At 35.3% G+C, this 17704-nt stretch overlaps 1 long non-coding RNA gene across 1 annotated transcript; it reads right to left on the bottom strand.

Annotated features, from left to right (window-relative positions):
• Positions 1–9842: 9842 nt before the first annotated feature.
• LOC125360452 lies at positions 9843–15278 on the bottom strand. Its single transcript, XR_007212750.1, has 3 exons — positions 14801–15278; positions 12175–12317; positions 9843–9967 (listed from the first exon to the last, which is right to left on the bottom strand). It is a non-coding gene; the product is annotated as an uncharacterized LOC125360452 (long non-coding RNA).
• Between the last annotated feature and the right edge of the window lie 2426 nt (positions 15279–17704).

Genomic DNA, 17704 nt, shown 5'->3' on the forward strand with positions numbered 1-17704 from the left:
TCAAGAATCTATGTTTTAAAGGAATATAAGAAAAGCTGAAAGACTTCCTGGAAAACAAACTAGCTAATCTGGTTAGACTGTAGCTTTATTTTACAAGGGTAACTATAGTACAGAGGTAATGAAGTGTTGAAGAAGAGATAAAGCTCTTCTTGTTCAGACTTTCCCAGAAGCTGTGGGCATTATTCACAGAATGCATTCAGCCATCCAGTTTCAATGAAAGGTCACATACCAAAGGTTAAGACTATAGCTAGGTGTGAGTGGGAGATTTAGGGAGAAAAAAGTCCAATAGATTAAATTAAATGTCATTTTTAAATTTTAGATAAATAAATAAATGTAACATCTCCCTAAATTGTAGAATGAAATAATTTAAGATACTCAAAGAAATAATACCATAAAATAAAAGTAAATAGTGAAAAATAATACCAGATTATTTCAGTAAATTACCAAGTTCACACAGTGAGTGACTGCTAGAAGGCAATAGAACTAAATTTCAACTCTTCTTTCTATTTCTAACTTCCATATATTTCTAACACAGTCAATACATGTCAAGTCTCACCTGATCTGTTCTTGAGAGTTTTTAAGGTGTAATAGAGAAGGCCATGATCTTCTCTCATCAGATCAGATTTGTCCCATTAGATGTACCCAGGTTATAGGTAATAAACATCTTGTCCATCTTGTTGGGGACCTACATGAATGACACTGTATGTTCTTCCTGGAGAGTCACAAGGACTAATTTTCATGTGATGTGATGATTCACAATGGGCTTTTAGAAACCTGGGTCAAAGATTCCAACTTGTTCTGTGATAGGAAGGGCTTCAAAGCTGAGAGATACGGGATAGGTTTTCTAATTAAATTGCTTCAGAGGACTCATAGAGGACCCTCAATGCAGCTTTCTTTTCTGGGTCAGGAGCTGTAGAACTCCTGAACCACCAACTCCAAAAAAAATCTTAGGAATCTGACTCTACTGTTAAAGAGTTATTCCAGTTCTTGTTCTTTATAGTTTATCTTCCTCTTCTTGCCCCAACTTCTAACCTTGCAAAAAGAAACAGGGTCAAGAAGTTCTATTTCCCTTTATCATGAATTCCTCCCTTGTATTTCAACACACACAACAAAGCTCATCTTACGTTGGAACTTAAGGGCCCCTGAGGAAGTCGTCAGCCCATGGAACATAAAAGACATGCACATTCCTTAAAAGGGCAAGGAAGCCTATCTGTTCTTTCTTTCTGAGCCTCAACTCTCTGTTCTTCTACCTCCTGTGCAGTGACATATTTAGGGAGACTGCTTCATGCTGAAATTGGCCATGCTGAAATTGGCACAGAGTTTTCTTTTAGTCACCTTGTGTCCCATCAGAAAGGAACCTCCTGTTCCTTTAAAGAGAGAACTACTCTCATAGTGGGAAGAATAAAGAGAGAAGTGAAGAGTGATGGTTAGGAGAACAAAAGCAATGGAAAAAATTGGTGAAAAGAAGATATGAGGAGAAAGGATATAGAAGTATGAAAAAGGAATGGGATGAGCTCTCAAGGGAGGGGGGAAAAGGAGAGAATAAGAAACAATGACTTAATAAGAAACGACTTAAATTTCATAGTAGAATACTTTCAAAAGCAACTCTGTAAGCTCTTAGTGTGAGTACATTTCAACAAGTCTTGTCATAAAATGGTAAAGAAACACCATAAGTTTCAAAATAATAAACAAAGTGCCCTCAGTGCCCTTGCTGAAGCTTATGATAAGCCCCAGGCCCATGAACTATAAATGCTACATTAAACTTGGTAACCCTGGGTCAGGTACCACAGGTCTGCATACTCTGAACTGTTGTTGTAGTAATGCCATTGAAATCCTGCCAGTTGACTATTGAACTAAAAGCCTGTCTAACACAGTTGCTTATTCTAGCTTCCTCACAAGTAGTTTGTGTTTACCTAGTATCTTGATTAGATCCAGATTGGGTTGCATCTGGTTTCACCCTTGAGTGTATAAAGTCCTAAATGACAGCATGGATTTCTACTAGTCAAAAAAGCAAAACAAACTCATTGAAGTCCAAATTTGAATAGAGAAGAAAATCAAGTTTGCTTCACCACTTTTTCAGGGAGGATTGAGTATCATGAATATGATTTCTTCACTATTAGGGAAGAATTGATTCGTTTCATAATAGAAAAGTAGTAATACTACAAACCTTTATAGTCAGTAATTTTTGTTTGCTAGGGCTTTTCCTGGAACATGGACCTTTCAATTCTAAAACTAAAAATGCCTCAAAGCAGCCATGGGGAGGTGATTGCCTTTAGAAAACCTCCCAACACTCAGCAACTCTCTCTTCACATTCTGCCTTTGTAAGCTGAAAATGATCAGCAGCAGTTCTCCAGAATTGAGCTGTCATTTTGTTTTGCAAGCATCTGTTTATATATCCTGCCTTCCACTGGACATAAGGTAAAAGGGATATCTCACTGGTTATTATGTCCCTGGAGTCTGGTACATTGTGTGTCACTTAGAAGGGGAGCTTGTTGAACTGAGCCAGCTGAGCAACAGTGGATCCTCTACTGACCTCCAGCTAAATGGGGACTGTGATATCCTTGGGCAAGAATTGCATTTTTCCACCCTGAATAGACTTTCCCAGGCTTCTTAAAAGGAACTTAGCCTGACAAAAATAGATTCCCTTTAAAAGTTTTACCTTCACATTCAACTATTGTTTCTAGAAGATGCTTTCATAAGCTCAAGATGCAGTACAAGAGTCAGGATCACAGATGTTCACCTTAACCCAAGGCAAGTTATTTGACTTCTCTATGCACTACTTCTATATTTGTGTCTCTCAGAGTCAAATGAGAGACCTACAGATAGACTGCCTAACTCCTCACTTGTAAGGTAAGCATTTGAATGGTGAAGACTTGTACGTGGCAGTTATGAGGATAATTAGAAAATAATATTCAACAAAATCATCCACGTTCTCTTTAATTACAGAGACCATCAAGGATTCTTTATATTTTTGTGCTAAATGTCCACTTCTAATCATGGTGATCTGCCTATTCCAATAAGGTGTATAATACCACAATTTAAGGCAAAAAGCATTAGAATTTCCAATATATGTATACATACATATATGTACATATAGCAACAAACATTATCTTTGTCTCCTCATCCTCATTTAAATGTAGTTGTACTTCCCATTATATGATCCATTTATTCAATTTTACTAAACACAATGCAGAAACTCACTGGACTTAATCCAACTGCTATAAAAATTTATTGCTCTCTTTGTTATTGCATAATGATTCTTAAGAGTTAATGTTTTACTTTTCTTCTAAAATAAGGTATTTGTTTAAAAGAAGACATCTCATTATTAGCACTACAGATACAAAATCCAGTACTTTATTACTCTATTAAGAACTGGTCAATTATCCAAAGTTTAAAGTCATGAGGGTTATTTGTACACTATTACCGTCTTTCCTTTTCATTTTATTTCCTTTCCTAGTTCTTATTTCTAATTACATATTTAATGTCTTGTGTCCAAAGAATACAACATTCCCTCAGGATGCAAGCTGAAAATAATACACAGATAATATTTATTTACGTACTTTATGTTGTTATTTCTTCCAAAATATTGTGCTTAATGTTGGATATAAATGCTACCACAGCAGTCATTTCTGATGTAATGCATTCTTACAAAACAAAACATTCTGATAAAAATGCACTAAAAATAATAGAGCTTACGTAAAATAAAGAGGTAAGAGAAAACCACTCACCATTCAAGCAATTTCCAGAAGCTGTTGGTAGTGGCACAGTTTTTTGAGTCTCCTTAAATAAATCTTCCCTAAATTTAAAACAATCGAGGCATCAAAATGACCACAAAATTAATGACTAAGAATCCCCTGAAATCCCAAATCCTAGAACAAAAGGATAAATCATGCATATCTGTTGTCCTGTAACAGGAAGGTTTTAACTGAAAAAGTATAGCATATAATTAATATTTGAAAACCTATAGAATAATTCGTAAAAGTGGGAGAATCAGGAAGTCACTTGAGAAGTAGAATAAGATTTCTTATTACCTTACAATTATTAAATAATATTTAATCAAACAATTTGACGTTGATTCAATACCTTTAAATTGTAGCTAATACTAATATTTTTCATAGAGGAGGCAAGCCAAGACAGAAGATACAAAAGAAATGTATGCTTTTAAAAATGTTAAAAGAAAACTATTAAAAACAGAAAGGCAAACCTTCTTTTTTTTTTTTAGTTCTTGCTCTTTATTTTTTTTTCAAATTTTTATTATCAAACTGATGTACAGAGAGGTTACAGTTTCATACGTTAGGCATTGGATACATTACTTGTACTGTTTGAAACCTTCTTAAATGACAAAATACATATTTAAAAACAGAGAGGGACAAAAAGTTGCATGAGCCACAAAAGGAATGATACATTATTAAGTAAAAAGGACAAACTGGTGAAAATTGTGTAGAATACATTACTAATGGCTCATTAATAAGATTCAATGACTGCTGACATCATTCAAAAAGGAGAGCTAACCTATGTCACCTTATGGAAAAACAGCACAACTATTATATAGGCATGTCAAAGAAAAAAATCTAACACTGTTTTGGTGAAGCTTATGTATGTAAACTATCAACTTGCAAAAAGAACAAAGTGTATGAAAACTTGTTAATCTATCTACAGGGCTGTACTATATATGACAACCCACTTTGTTCTATGACTCAGAAAGGCAAAAGAAAGATGGAGGAAAAACAATAATTTGGAAAAATGTAAATGGAAAACCAACTGATCATGTTGTATAGACTTATTTTTTAAGAAAACTTAAGGCTGGGGATATAGCCTAGTGGCAAGAGTGCCTGCCTCGGATACATGAGGCCCTAGGTTCGATTCCCCAGCACCACATATACAGAAAACGGCCAGAAGCGGCGCTGTGGCTCAAGTGGCAGTGTGCTAGCCTTGAGCGGGAAGAAGCCAGGGACAGTGCTCAGGCCCTGAGTCCAAGGCCCAGGACTGGCCAAAAAAAAAAAAAAAAAAAAAAAAAAAAAAAGAAAACTTAAAATTATCTCATTGATTAGAACTTTGATGCCTTCTTCAATATGAATATTTATAATGGTAATTATTACAACTTTTGCATTAATAAAAGTGATGTGATTATAATTTTTAAATTCAAAAGAGTACTTATCATTTAGAGATACATAGTTAATATGTATGTATAAAACCATGTGATGAATGAAAGGGAGGTAGGATCAAATAAAAATTCATCATTAAGTGAAGGTTGTTGACTTTACATGATAGGTACCTGAGGTTCATTATACTACTCTACCAACTGTTACATAAGTTTGACATTTTAAAAAAAGACTACAGTTTGTTATATATTGTTTTGAGTATATGTCTTCCAACTTCCCAAGTCTATTACATATCTAAAAATGTTTCAGACATATATATACCTAAAAAATGTGATCTTACATAAAATTTATTTTCACCTTTCCCCCAAACACAGATAATTCTGCAAAATTGTGAGTAGTAACCAACAAGAGAAAATAAAAGTAGCAGTAATCCTTGGAAATAACATATCCTGAAAACATGATTCAGAAAAAAACTCCATAACTTACAAAGTAGTTACATGGTGGTATGTGCCTGGACTTCAGGCTACTCAGAAAGCTGAGGCAGAAGGATTGCTGAGCTTAAGAGGATGAGACTAACTTAGGCAAGATAGCAGGACCAACCCTGTCTTTAAAAGGAAGGAAAGAAAAGGGCAAAAAAGGAGAGGAAAGGGGCTGGGGATATAGCCTAGTGGCAAGAGTGCCTGCCTCGGATACACGAGGCCCTGGGTTCGATTCCCCAGCACCACATATACAGAAAACGGCCAGAAGCGGCGCTGTGGCTCAAGTGGCAGAGTGCTAGCCTTGAGCGGGAAGAAGCCAAGGACAGTGCTCAGGCCCGGAGTCCAAGGCCCAGGACTGGCCAAAAAAAAAAAAAAAAAAAAAGAGGAGAGGAAAGGGGAGGATAAAGAGAAGACAGAAAACAAAGAAGAAAAAGGAAAAGGAGGAGAGAGAGAAGGAGTAGGAGAGGAGAAGGAAGAGGAGGAAGAGAAAGAAGCTATAGAGGAATCTTTTCATAATACAGTTAGTATCAGCAAGATTTTCACATCTCTGGGTAAAGAGAATTTAAGGGAAAAGTGGGTGGTATTCATGCTCTCAGTAGGCCTCATGATGTCTCTGCTGCTTATGTGCCAAGAACATATAACAAGTGCCCCAACACTGAGCCACAGGCAGGAAACTCAACAGGGTCACCCAGCCAATTCCTTTTTGAAAAGTACGCTGAGAACACAGAAAGTATTTATAAAATGAGACTCTTTTAAATACATTTTAACATTGGTTCTATTGTATAAATTTAATTTATAATCTATAAAACAATATTCTTAAAAGGAAATGTAACTGTTTTCTGTAATTGAGTTTAGAAATACACAGAATACTTTAGTTGACCTCTAATGAACATTTATAGCATAAAATCTCAATAAAACATTGTTGGCACTGCATCATCAATAGTATTGTTTCAAGGAACTATTTTCTCCTCCCCCTCTTCCGTCTCTTCATCATCATGATCATCACCAATACTCTACTCTTAGCACCAATAATACACATAAGGGTTCCTGAGGATATTTACTGTTGTGTAGTATTTTACCTCAACTTCTTTTGATGGGGAAATATATACTGTGAATTGTAAATGAGTGTGTTAAGTAACAATAAGCATTGCCTTCTATGTGCAACTAACGATAGAAGTAAATTGTTGTCAAACTTCTGCACCATGCTACTTACAAATGGAAACTTATTTATGTGGAAACCTAATGACTCACACTGCTTCATAATTACTGTTTACTTATCTGTCATTTATCTTCAATATTCTGTAATTCACTATGGATAAGGTCCATGTTTATCTGACCCTCAATTGTAGATTCATTATCCAGATAATAACAGTGATTCAATTTATATTGTTAAAATAATTAAATGGATATCTAAATGAGAAAATATACCTCATAATTGATCACATGATGCCAAGATGTGATGTTTGAGTCATTTTACTAGAAATATTTCATATATCATCTTATTTAATTCCCACATAAATCTACAAGGAAGCTACTTTGTTTCCATTTTACAGATGGAAAATAAAGTCTGAGAGCCTATAGGGCTAACCAAAAATCACTTCATGAGGAAATTGCTCAGTTCAATTAATCAGTCCTGTGCCTTGCTCTGCCTACTGCCCAAGCCTCCTGCTTCCATGCTTCAGAGTGTCTACCTAAGGGTGAAGAAAGAGTCTGATGGGAAAGATCCCACATTTACAAGCTGGAGAGAGTGACCTCACAGTCACATATCAGAGCAAAAACACTGTTCCCTCAAACACAGCAAATGACTTCAGCCATCATAAATCTAATAGTGAGGAAAACATCAATGCGTGCTTACATTCATACATACACCTTTACCCTGTGTTCTTTGCTTCTAAAACGATCTTTTCCTCTTTTTAAATCACATTTCTGAAAGAACAGAATGCTATGTTCTGTATCAAATTTCAACTCAGCTAGTTTTTATTTCAAGATGGAGAAATAAAAGCTGGCAGCTCATGCTTGTAATCCTAGCCATTCAGGAGGCTGAGATTTGAGAATTGTACTTTAAAGCCAACCTGGGGAGGAAAATCCATGAGACACTGATCTCCAATTAACCACCCAAAAGCTGGAAGTGGAGTTGTAGAGCAAGTGGTAGAGCCCAAGCCTTGAGCCCCAGGACCTGGGGGAGGGGGTAGGAGAGAGAGAGAGAGAGAAAGAGAGGAGTGTCAGGGAGAGCAGGGAGAGAGAAATTCTGTTAAGTCTAATTTTTTTATTTTTTTTGCTATGCCCTTTGAAAGGATGAAACAGAATATTCAGCTGTTTCAACTTCTACTAGAACTTTGCAATAATTCTGTCTTTTCCTACCTTCATGGCTTTTTTGGTACTTCAAACTACCTATGGAACAAACCTCATGATTAACTGACAATTCGTCATGGCATACATGCAGTAAGGTTTAGTTCTGGTAGTTCTGATCTGCACTTGCCAGCAAAGCTTCTTATTTTTTCAGGGAAAAAAGAAAAGGAGAAATAGTAATGATCTATGATTTTAAGGCAATTTTCTTTTACTAGTGATTATTACTTCACAGATATTTTAATTCACATCAGGCACTATATATAAAATAACCAGAGATACCCTAAAGGATAGTGAAATAATTCTCTATTCACAAATTAGAAATGAGATAAAAATCAAGCATCCATTTTCTCTCAAGTAAATGTTTTCTCTTAAAGGTTTAAATTGGGTAATGTCTATTCACAGAAAAAAGTAAATTCCACAAGCACATTTTCTTTCAATCAAGCTGAAGTATGTTTTCAAGGTTTATTTGCAATTAGATGGATCTTTGTTCCTAATTGGGGAATACAAGAAGGGTTTATGTACATAACAAACATCAATAAAATTCTTTTTTCTTTATTTCCCAATAGATCACATAATCTTAGAATGATAAATTGGCTATTATCTATATTCTGTCATCTATTCTAAAGCAATTAATAGCTGTGTAGATTTTTTTAAATACCAGTATGTTACTATATTATTTCAAACTTCCCAATAAAGTATAATTACCACCGATAATCATCTAGTTTATTAACTATTAAATTTATGTAGTTATCAAAGAAGCCTTTTGATATTTGTATGTTCTGTCATTGTTCCTCTTTTATAACCTTCAACACCCTAGTTTTCCATGAACTATTTTATCAAAAAATAAGAAAATCACACTTCCACTTCAAATATTTTTTCAAATATAACAAAAAGTTAGCAATCCAATTTGCTCTATCAGATCCTTTAGGCCAGAACTATATTTTGTCTATTTTGGAAAGTAATTTGCAGGCACACAAGGGAGTTGAAGAGATAGTAGTTGATCATAATTATGATACATCCTGTGCTTGTTCATAAGGGACATTTGCTAAAGATTAAAAATAAATTTACAACTAATTGACTGCCAGCCATTAACTATACTGCTGGGACTTTCAAACTACCAACTAGGAAGAAAATGACAGGGCAGATCTTGCCAAAGCCCAACCCAAAAATGAAAAACAGCTTCCCTACTTAACTTGCCTACAACAAAACTAATCAGATAAATGGTAACATTGGAATTTCTTCAAATCCCCAAAGAGCTCACCATGGGAAATGAACCCATTAATTAAAAGTAGCTCATCCCCTTGAGTTGCCCCATGAAGCTGTCAATGAACATTTATTCATTGAACACTGATGATATGTCTGGTACCTGCAGACTATGGAGATACAACCATAAATAAGACACTCAGCTCTTTGTGGTTTTTAATGCCAACAGAGAAGGACTATAGTAAGAAATTTTAGTAAAAACAAATACAAAAAAACAAGACAACAAAGAGTAATTCAATCATTCCAGTGTGAGAGACATCTCTGTTTCTTATTTTTCATTTCTTTGCCATACCTACCTCAAGTTGAAGCACCACTCTTTTTACTTCTATACCTCATATATGAAAGATGATCTAGGAAACCTTAATGATTGCCTTCCCCAAACAAACCATCATATTCCCTATTCCTGTCTTCTTGCCTTCCTCCCATCCCTCCTGTCTTCCACCAGGTTCTCTCTTTTTATAAAACATAAGGCTATAGACAAAGGGAGACACTATTTGCATTTGCTAATATCTAAGTTTCTTTTGGTTTTGATTAGACATAGGGTTGCATTTTTATGACCCTTTAGGGTTAGCAGCAGTCCTGCAATTAGTATTGGTTAAATTCAGATTGAATGGCACTCTAGACCAAGGCACTCATGGCATCAACTCACCTTGCCTGCTCTTTCTAACCACCTGCAATGGTGAACCATGAAGCCTGGTGATTGGATGACAGCATCACTAGATGGAAGTCTCCTTCAGCTTACTATCTATGTAACAGTGATAAGCAAAGCTTTCCCTGGCAACAATAACGGGAAAGAACCTAAAATTTTATGGTTGTCACCACAACATCATCTAATCTGAAGTGATATACACAGATAGAAGAAGAAAATCACTAGCCAACACTGATCCTTAAGGTTGATGTTAACATGATTCACTTAACGTACCTTTATTGAGTTGTTATGAAAGTACCAGAATTTAAACTGAGAATATATAGAAAAGATAAATTACTGCCCTCAAAGAGCTCATTGTCAAGTAGAATAAAAAACTGATCAGTGTAAAAATAATATGGAGAAAGCTTGCAGACATTTTTATTTTCTTTAATTAGTCAAAGATGGTGAGGAAAATTTGAGGGCAGTTTGTACAAAGAGGATGCAGCTGGAACTCAAACCAGTCCTGTCATATTGTTGTAAGTTATTACTGCAATAATCACCATCAAGCTATTTATTATAATAGAATAAGTGTGAATAAGCAATAACCTTTCTTCCTTTTAGGTTACTAAAATGTTATTAATATCCCAAAGTATGAATGTTTTATACTCCAAATTTTTTGCAAATCAAGCCCCTAGTCAGAATTTTTAATGAAAAATTCTCTGGTTGTGGCTTCAACAGCTAGGCAAAACTCAGCAAAAGTCATTCCCTTGAGCCATAGTCCTCTTGAATGCTTGCCATGGTATAGGTGTCTATCACTACTTGCCACATAATATTCTAATCAATTACTACATGTTAAGTACTATGCTAGGCTCCTGTGAGCCTATGAGCCAATGTATGAAGCCTGGTCCTTACCTAATGGTATAAATCAACAGAGAAAGTAAGCATTAAACACTAAGTATTAAGATCACTAACAATAAAGACAAGTGTTCTGAGAGCTCTGTAGGTCAGGGACTTAGTTGATCATCTGGAATGGCTGATAATTAAACTTAGGTCAGGAGAACCTGTAAAACCAAAATAACAATATACTTTCAATGTAGCTATAAATACCTTTAAAAAAATAAATGTGAAATACCTGGCTAGATTCTCAATAGATTCTATTTGTTTAACAGTATCATACAAGTTTGTGCTTCCATAACCAAAAGCAAGCTACTCACAGGGCCAAATGGATGCAACTTTTACTACATATTAATGCACATTTTTTCTATGTCACTATCAATATTAAAATATTGCCCTAATTTGTCTCACAATTGTGCTTTCATGTTTCCCCTACCGTCATCTCTCAGTACAACCACTGGGGAAGCCCCTGTCTTCCTGTCTGCCTTGTTTTGGTTTTGTTTTATGTACCTTTCCTGGCAACGAGGTCCATTTAGTTGACTGGTTACCATAGGAGCCTGCTTGCTCTCAAGAGCAGTAAATGTTTCAGGGACATCAGCAGACTACAGGAAAGGACTGACTAAAATCTCTTGCTCAGATTATGAGTCAAGAGGTAAATTAGATTCACTCCATTCCAAATACTTCTAGGTAGGTCAAATGTAGGATGCATAAGACATTTTGAAAGATTTATTGCTTTCATACTCTTGTTCTATTGGATCATTTTTATCTTTATTTACAAGATGATAAGAAATTTAAGAAAGTCTCTTCGTTTTACCATTTTATTTGATATAACTCTCTTTACTGCTTTATAAATAAACCTCATGGAATTTTTAGGATTGTTTTTCCATTGTATGGGAATAAAAAGGAAATATAAAAGTCTGGTGATAATTGGGATCTAAAAAAAAATAAAAGACTTGCTCAAGAATGGGCATAAAGAGAAAGAGAAAGTAAAATGGTCTATAATACAAGGCTCAATTTTAACCAACACAAAGATCACCTGAGTAAAATTGATTGATTTGTAGAGAAAGGAAACTAACATTCTTCATTAGGCATACATTTCTTCATTGAATCCCCTCAATAACCCTTTAAAGAAATATATTTGTTATTCACATATTTTCAAAGAGGAGATTGACACTAAAATCACAAAGAGAGAGAGAAGAAAGCACTTTTTCAAAGTTCCTGAGTCTCAAGATGAGAGGAACAGTTATTTTATTAGTTCAGTTGTTTGTGAAGTAAATTTTAACTTAGTTTCTAGAAACTTGGGAAAAGTTCAATTTTTTTATAAGCATAAACTGTGTTATTCACTGTGACTTAAAAGCAAAGGTAAATAGAGATAAGAGCTTAATGGGGGGCAGCTTTTGCTCTGCTATTTGTTGTAAAGAAAGTGTTATTACATTGGTTAAAACAGGTCTTTACTTACATTTGGTGGGGAAAAAAATCAGAAAGTTCTCTGCAACAGGCTTGGACTCAGTGGAAAATCATGTCCTCGTGCAAAAGTAATAGCTGTTGTAGATAAATAACCACTTACTGCTTTTTATCTTGGTTAAATTATTATCTTCCAGTCTGTAAAAGATAACCTTAGATTTTTGCTGCTCTTTTTTTTTTTAAGAGAAAATGCACTGCCTGTTATGAAGTCTATCCCTTTATGCTTTGCTCAGGAGTCTGAAGGCAATATGTCAATATCTTGGAAGATACATCTCTGGAAAGCAGAATGCAGGTTTGCCCTGAGTTACATCTCCCACTACTGGATTACATTTTCCTTACCTAAATAGCAGAAAGGGCTTAAAAGCAAGTGTCCCTGAAAAGAATTTCCAAGCTTTCCATCACTGAAATCTAAAGATTTAAGAAAAAGCAGAACTGTGGCATCCAAAAGTCATTATAAAGCTTAAAGGGAAAAGTATGGGACAACTGGAACAATTCATCCAATAAAGCACTAGTTTACCAGTGTCCTACATTGTAAAATGCTTGAAGACAGGTGAACTGAAAGCCACATATCAAAATCTTACACTGAGACTCATAAGATTAAAATACATATTACCAACTGCTGTATTTTCAAGATGAGATTTAAGGCTGTATACACTCTCCACTTTTAGTATTGAAACACTAAACTTTTAAACTGAAATTTAAGACAACTACACAAAGCAATGCTGCATAAGGCAAAATGTTTTTCATTTACAGAATGGTATTATAGCAGCAAATGCCACCACTCCATTAGAATGGAGTTCAATCACCTTGGAGATTCCTGGAGCAAAAAATAAAACAACTCCCTGCTTTTCCCTAATAAATAGAGACTCATCAACCAGAGGAATACAACCTAACCTAAGATGTCTGGGAAGATTTTAAGATCAAATATCATTACTAAACAGCAGACTGTAATATAGAACTATAGGTTCTATATTTATACACATAATAAATAAGCAGTATGGAACCTGTCAGTCCAAGATGACTGTGATATCTTCCTGTCTCTTTTTTATTTTATGCAATTTTCTCTGAATCACTGTTAATAAGGTGGACTTTATTATTCTTGTATCAGCATGGAGTAAGATAAATGACCATGTCCTGCTTCCTAATCTCTGATTAAGAAGATGTTGAGCCAGTCACTTCTCATCTGTGCCTTTATTCATCATTAATACAGAGGCTGAGCAGGAAGATTCCTAAAGCCCCTACCAACTTGAAGTTTCTGTGATAATATAGAGCTATTCCCAGGTGTCTGGCAAAACTCCTAGTTTCTGTCTCTGTTGTTTCCCCATGTACATTTAAATTATGGGTCCCTCAACTGAACTTCAATAAAAAAAGGCTTCTTACCAGGGTTAATTGCAAGTTTTAAAAGAGGGAATGGGAAAGCCCACACATAGAGTTGTTGAGAGCCCAAAGACTTCTACCAAGATTAGAATCAGCATTTTGATAAAATTCTTCTCTAAGGTCACATAGGCCAATTTTCTTAGTAAAAGAGAAAAGTTCAGCCAGTCATCACACCTCTAACAATATTAAGGCATTCTTTGGTCACTATTAAGAATTTGTTGTTTGTCCTCAATATGTCTGTCCCCAAGCCACAGTAAGATTTTCCATAGGCTCAGACTTTCATACCAAGCCTATTAATATGAATCTATATCTCATCCTAATATAATATTTTCTTTAAACTTCAAAAAATGTGATCTGTATTTGAAATGTGGTTTATGTTTGATATTGTTTTCTGTTTTATAGTTTTTTTCAGATCTTTAACATTTTTGTTAGCTTTTCTAAAATTTCAAGCCAATAGCACACAATAATTTAAAATCATGATTAGCTGTGTTCACCATTCCTCTGAAAACACCCCAGACCACCAGAAGTAGGCCACCAAGGACAAGGCGCCTTTCTCCTGAGTTACTCCATGGGACAGCTACATTCTCTGCAGTCAAAACATATTCTGAAGACTCCAAAGTCAGTTCAAAATTGGATCTACTTTAATGTTAAAGATCCTGGCATCCAAGGTAACCAAATCCAAGATAGGAAAGAAAAGCAAATGGAAAAGTTTTGCATTTGAATATCAGTTTTAGAACCATTTAGACTCAACCCAATCATTCAGACACAATCCTCCCCCAAGGAGGACTTTATGCTTTCCTAGAAATCAGTTCTTCTATCTCACTGTAGGTTGACCTTTGAAATGGGGCTTTGCCTCAATTCTACTTTAGATTCATAGGTGGAGATTTCAGAAAGAAAAAAAAAACAGGAACCAGGGAAAGCAAATATTATAAACCAAAAACTTTGTACTGTACATGATAGTGAAAGATAATGTCTGCCCAAACTGACATCTATATTCCGACACCTGATAATAGATTAATCTTAGATTAATCTAAGACATATTCTAATTACTCTTATTTCTTCCATGACAAAGCATAACCTGTTGCCTCAACAGGGAAAAAAAATCTCAGATTAATTCTGATAATAGCGTAAAGAATCTACTCAGGATAGTTTCCCTGTTAGAGCCTTTTAATTTTTACCCAGTTCTTTACCACATTAAGAATGTATTTCAACAAGTATCTCTGAGTATTTCAAAGCATAATCACCTGAATCTTTACAAAATGAAGTCAATAAAGTTGACTATCATGATGATAAGCCTGTCCAAGAAATACACGTATGAAAAATTTCTTATTTAAAATATCTTAGACTGGCAAAAGGCTACCTTCTCTCATTTCCATGACCAAGCTTCCATTAGCACAAAAAGATCCACTAGTGTTGAATGGTATTCCAAAAGTATTCAACCATTTTCCATACTCAAAATCAGCACAAATGCCTAAAGTGAAAGATAAAAACAAAATCTACACTGTCCTAGAATACATAAAAAAAAATGCTTTCTATCTAGGATTGGGCCTTTGTATGATATAGCATTTGGGGAATAGATAGTAAAATCTTCTCTACAGCTTCATTTAATTCCAGTAGATAGATCTGCCTTTCTCCCTTGTTCATTATGGAGGGAAACAGCAGTCAGTAGATGATGGGGAAAAAGCATCCTACACAACTCTTTGCTTCTAAATAATGAACATCCCTGACTACAGAGAGAGAAAGAGAGAGAGAGAGAGAGAGAGAGAGAGAGAGAGAGAGAGAGAGAGAAAGAAGTTGGTTGAAGAAACTAAACAATTTTCATTCTCTTCACCTTTTCTTCCCACGCTTAAGATGAAAATTATAGCACATGTGTCCATTTTCATATTTTAGACATACTGCCTGACCTTTCCCTGAGTTATACATTATTTCAATGGAGAAAATGATTCTGCAAAAAAAAAAATTCTGCAATTTAGAAAGGACATATCCAGCCACTCCTCTTTACAGTGCAGATTTTTTTTTTAAATTCGGTTAGAAACTACTATCAGATAAAAAAAAAGTGCCTCTCATTCCTAGTTTAATGGCAAATGGATAGCAGTCTACATATTTGTTTTGTACATTGTTTTTTAAATCTTTCTTGTGTGACTATGTGATATACTTAAGGTGCTCCATCTTTTATGATTCTATGTTAGATAAGCAAAATTCCTGGTAGGGGGCTGGGGATATAGCCTAGTGGCAAGAGTGCCTGCCTCGGATACACGAGGCCCTAGGTTCGATTCCCCAGCACCACATATACAGAAAACGGCCAGAAGCGGCGCTGTGGCTCAAGTGGCAGAGTGCTAGCCTTGAGCGGGAAGAAGCCAGGGACAGTGCTCAGGCCCTGAGTCCAAGGCCCAGGACTGGCAAAAAAAAAAAAAAAAAAAAAAAAAAAAAAAAAATTCCTGGTAAAAGAAGAACATTGTGGTCAGGATATTACTGTTTTCAAACAGAGTATAACAAGAGAAAGATAAGAATATTCTCCAAGGACTGGCCTATATTCTGATGAAATTGAGTTAGGTGGCTTACTAGAATTTTTATTGAGTTTTAGGAATTTAGAAGGGGCCCATACTCTCTCCTTTGAAAGCAAATGTATCATTTGTAACCACATCGTTTCATATTAAGATTTTTGGGAGGATTTAAGTTTTAAACGACCTAGGAATATTAAGAATGGGCTTTTAAACCTAATTTGTATTTTATAACTGAATATGAAAATTTCAGCAGTTTTTAGGTCAAAATTGCCTATTATAACTGTATCCCATTTGCACAACACCTTGTCAATAAAATTTAATTTAAAAAACATGCCTATTTTATCTCCTCATTTTAATTAGTACTTTCTTGTTAATTAATAAATTTAGGGGCTGGGGATATGGCCTAGTGGCTAGAGTGCCTGCCTCCTATTCATGAGGCCCTGGGTTCAATTCCCCAGCACCACATATACAGAAAATGGCCAGAAGTGGCGCTGTGACTCAAGTGGCAGAGTGCTAGCCTTGAGCAAAAAGAAGCCAGGGACAGTGCTCAGGCCCTGAGTCCAAGCCCCAGGAATAAAAATAAATAAATAAATAAATAAATTTAGGCCTACCGTTACAGAATAATTTGCTACACTGAAAACCTTAATTTCAAAGGGTCTGGTGATATGGCTCTGTGGTCTAAAACTTTACTTTGCATAGGAACTGAGTTTTATCCCTAATTCTAAAGAGAAAAAAATTAGAAATATATATCCATTTGGTATGTATTTTATTGCAGCTGTTCATTTTTTTCCTCCTCTAAAGTAATATCTGAGAATCTTGACCATTAATCACCCATTCATTCATTCAATAGATCTTATTAAATCAATACTACATATATGCAAGAGCTTTAATTATCTGTGGTAGAAGGGAACCAAGAATATAAACCACAAGAAGGCTTCAATTTGGGAGGAAATATATAGGCCTTGGTAATTCTTATGGTTGACTCATTTCACAGGCATAATAGGTACTATGCCTAGAGCCAACAATATTTTGGGGGAACAATGACATAATAATTTTAATTCTAGTATCTTTTCAGATCACAATTACAAATGAGTGTGTGTGTGTGTGTGTGTGTGTGTGTGTGTGTGTGTGTGGCCTGTTTGCATTAAGATAAATGCAGTCATAAAATGTTTTTGAAGAGAGAAAAGTTCTCATAAAAACAAGAGTACCCAGTACTCAGAAGTCATATGATGGCTCAGGAGACAGTATTCCAAACATCTTACCCTAAAGCAAGCAGAAAGCTGAATGCTCCATTTAGTCTAGTTACTGCCTGAGGATTTATATGTCTACCTCTTCTTTTCATTTCTTCGGAATCTTGCTTCAGGCTAAAATGTCTTTTGCAGAAGTCAGACACCAAGATAATCCAGGTAATAGACTCACCAGCAGAGGACAGTTTTCTGCTCCTTGGAAACAGGCTTTCCAGACAACCATCCTAGAATTAAAGTACCATTGTCTCAAATCTATGTCATTTTATCACCTAGACAAAGCCTCTCAAACACACTCATTTAAGATGTTTCCGGACTATCTGATATTACTTAGGCCTTCCTTGATGAAAAGTTTCTAGGGCCAAATACAGTTATGTTCCTACCAATTATCAATTATCAT

The sequence above is a fragment of the Perognathus longimembris genome, chromosome 1 (assembly GCF_023159225.1).
Source record: "Perognathus longimembris pacificus isolate PPM17 chromosome 1, ASM2315922v1, whole genome shotgun sequence".
In the NCBI taxonomy this organism is placed as follows: domain Eukaryota; kingdom Metazoa; phylum Chordata; class Mammalia; order Rodentia; family Heteromyidae; genus Perognathus; species Perognathus longimembris.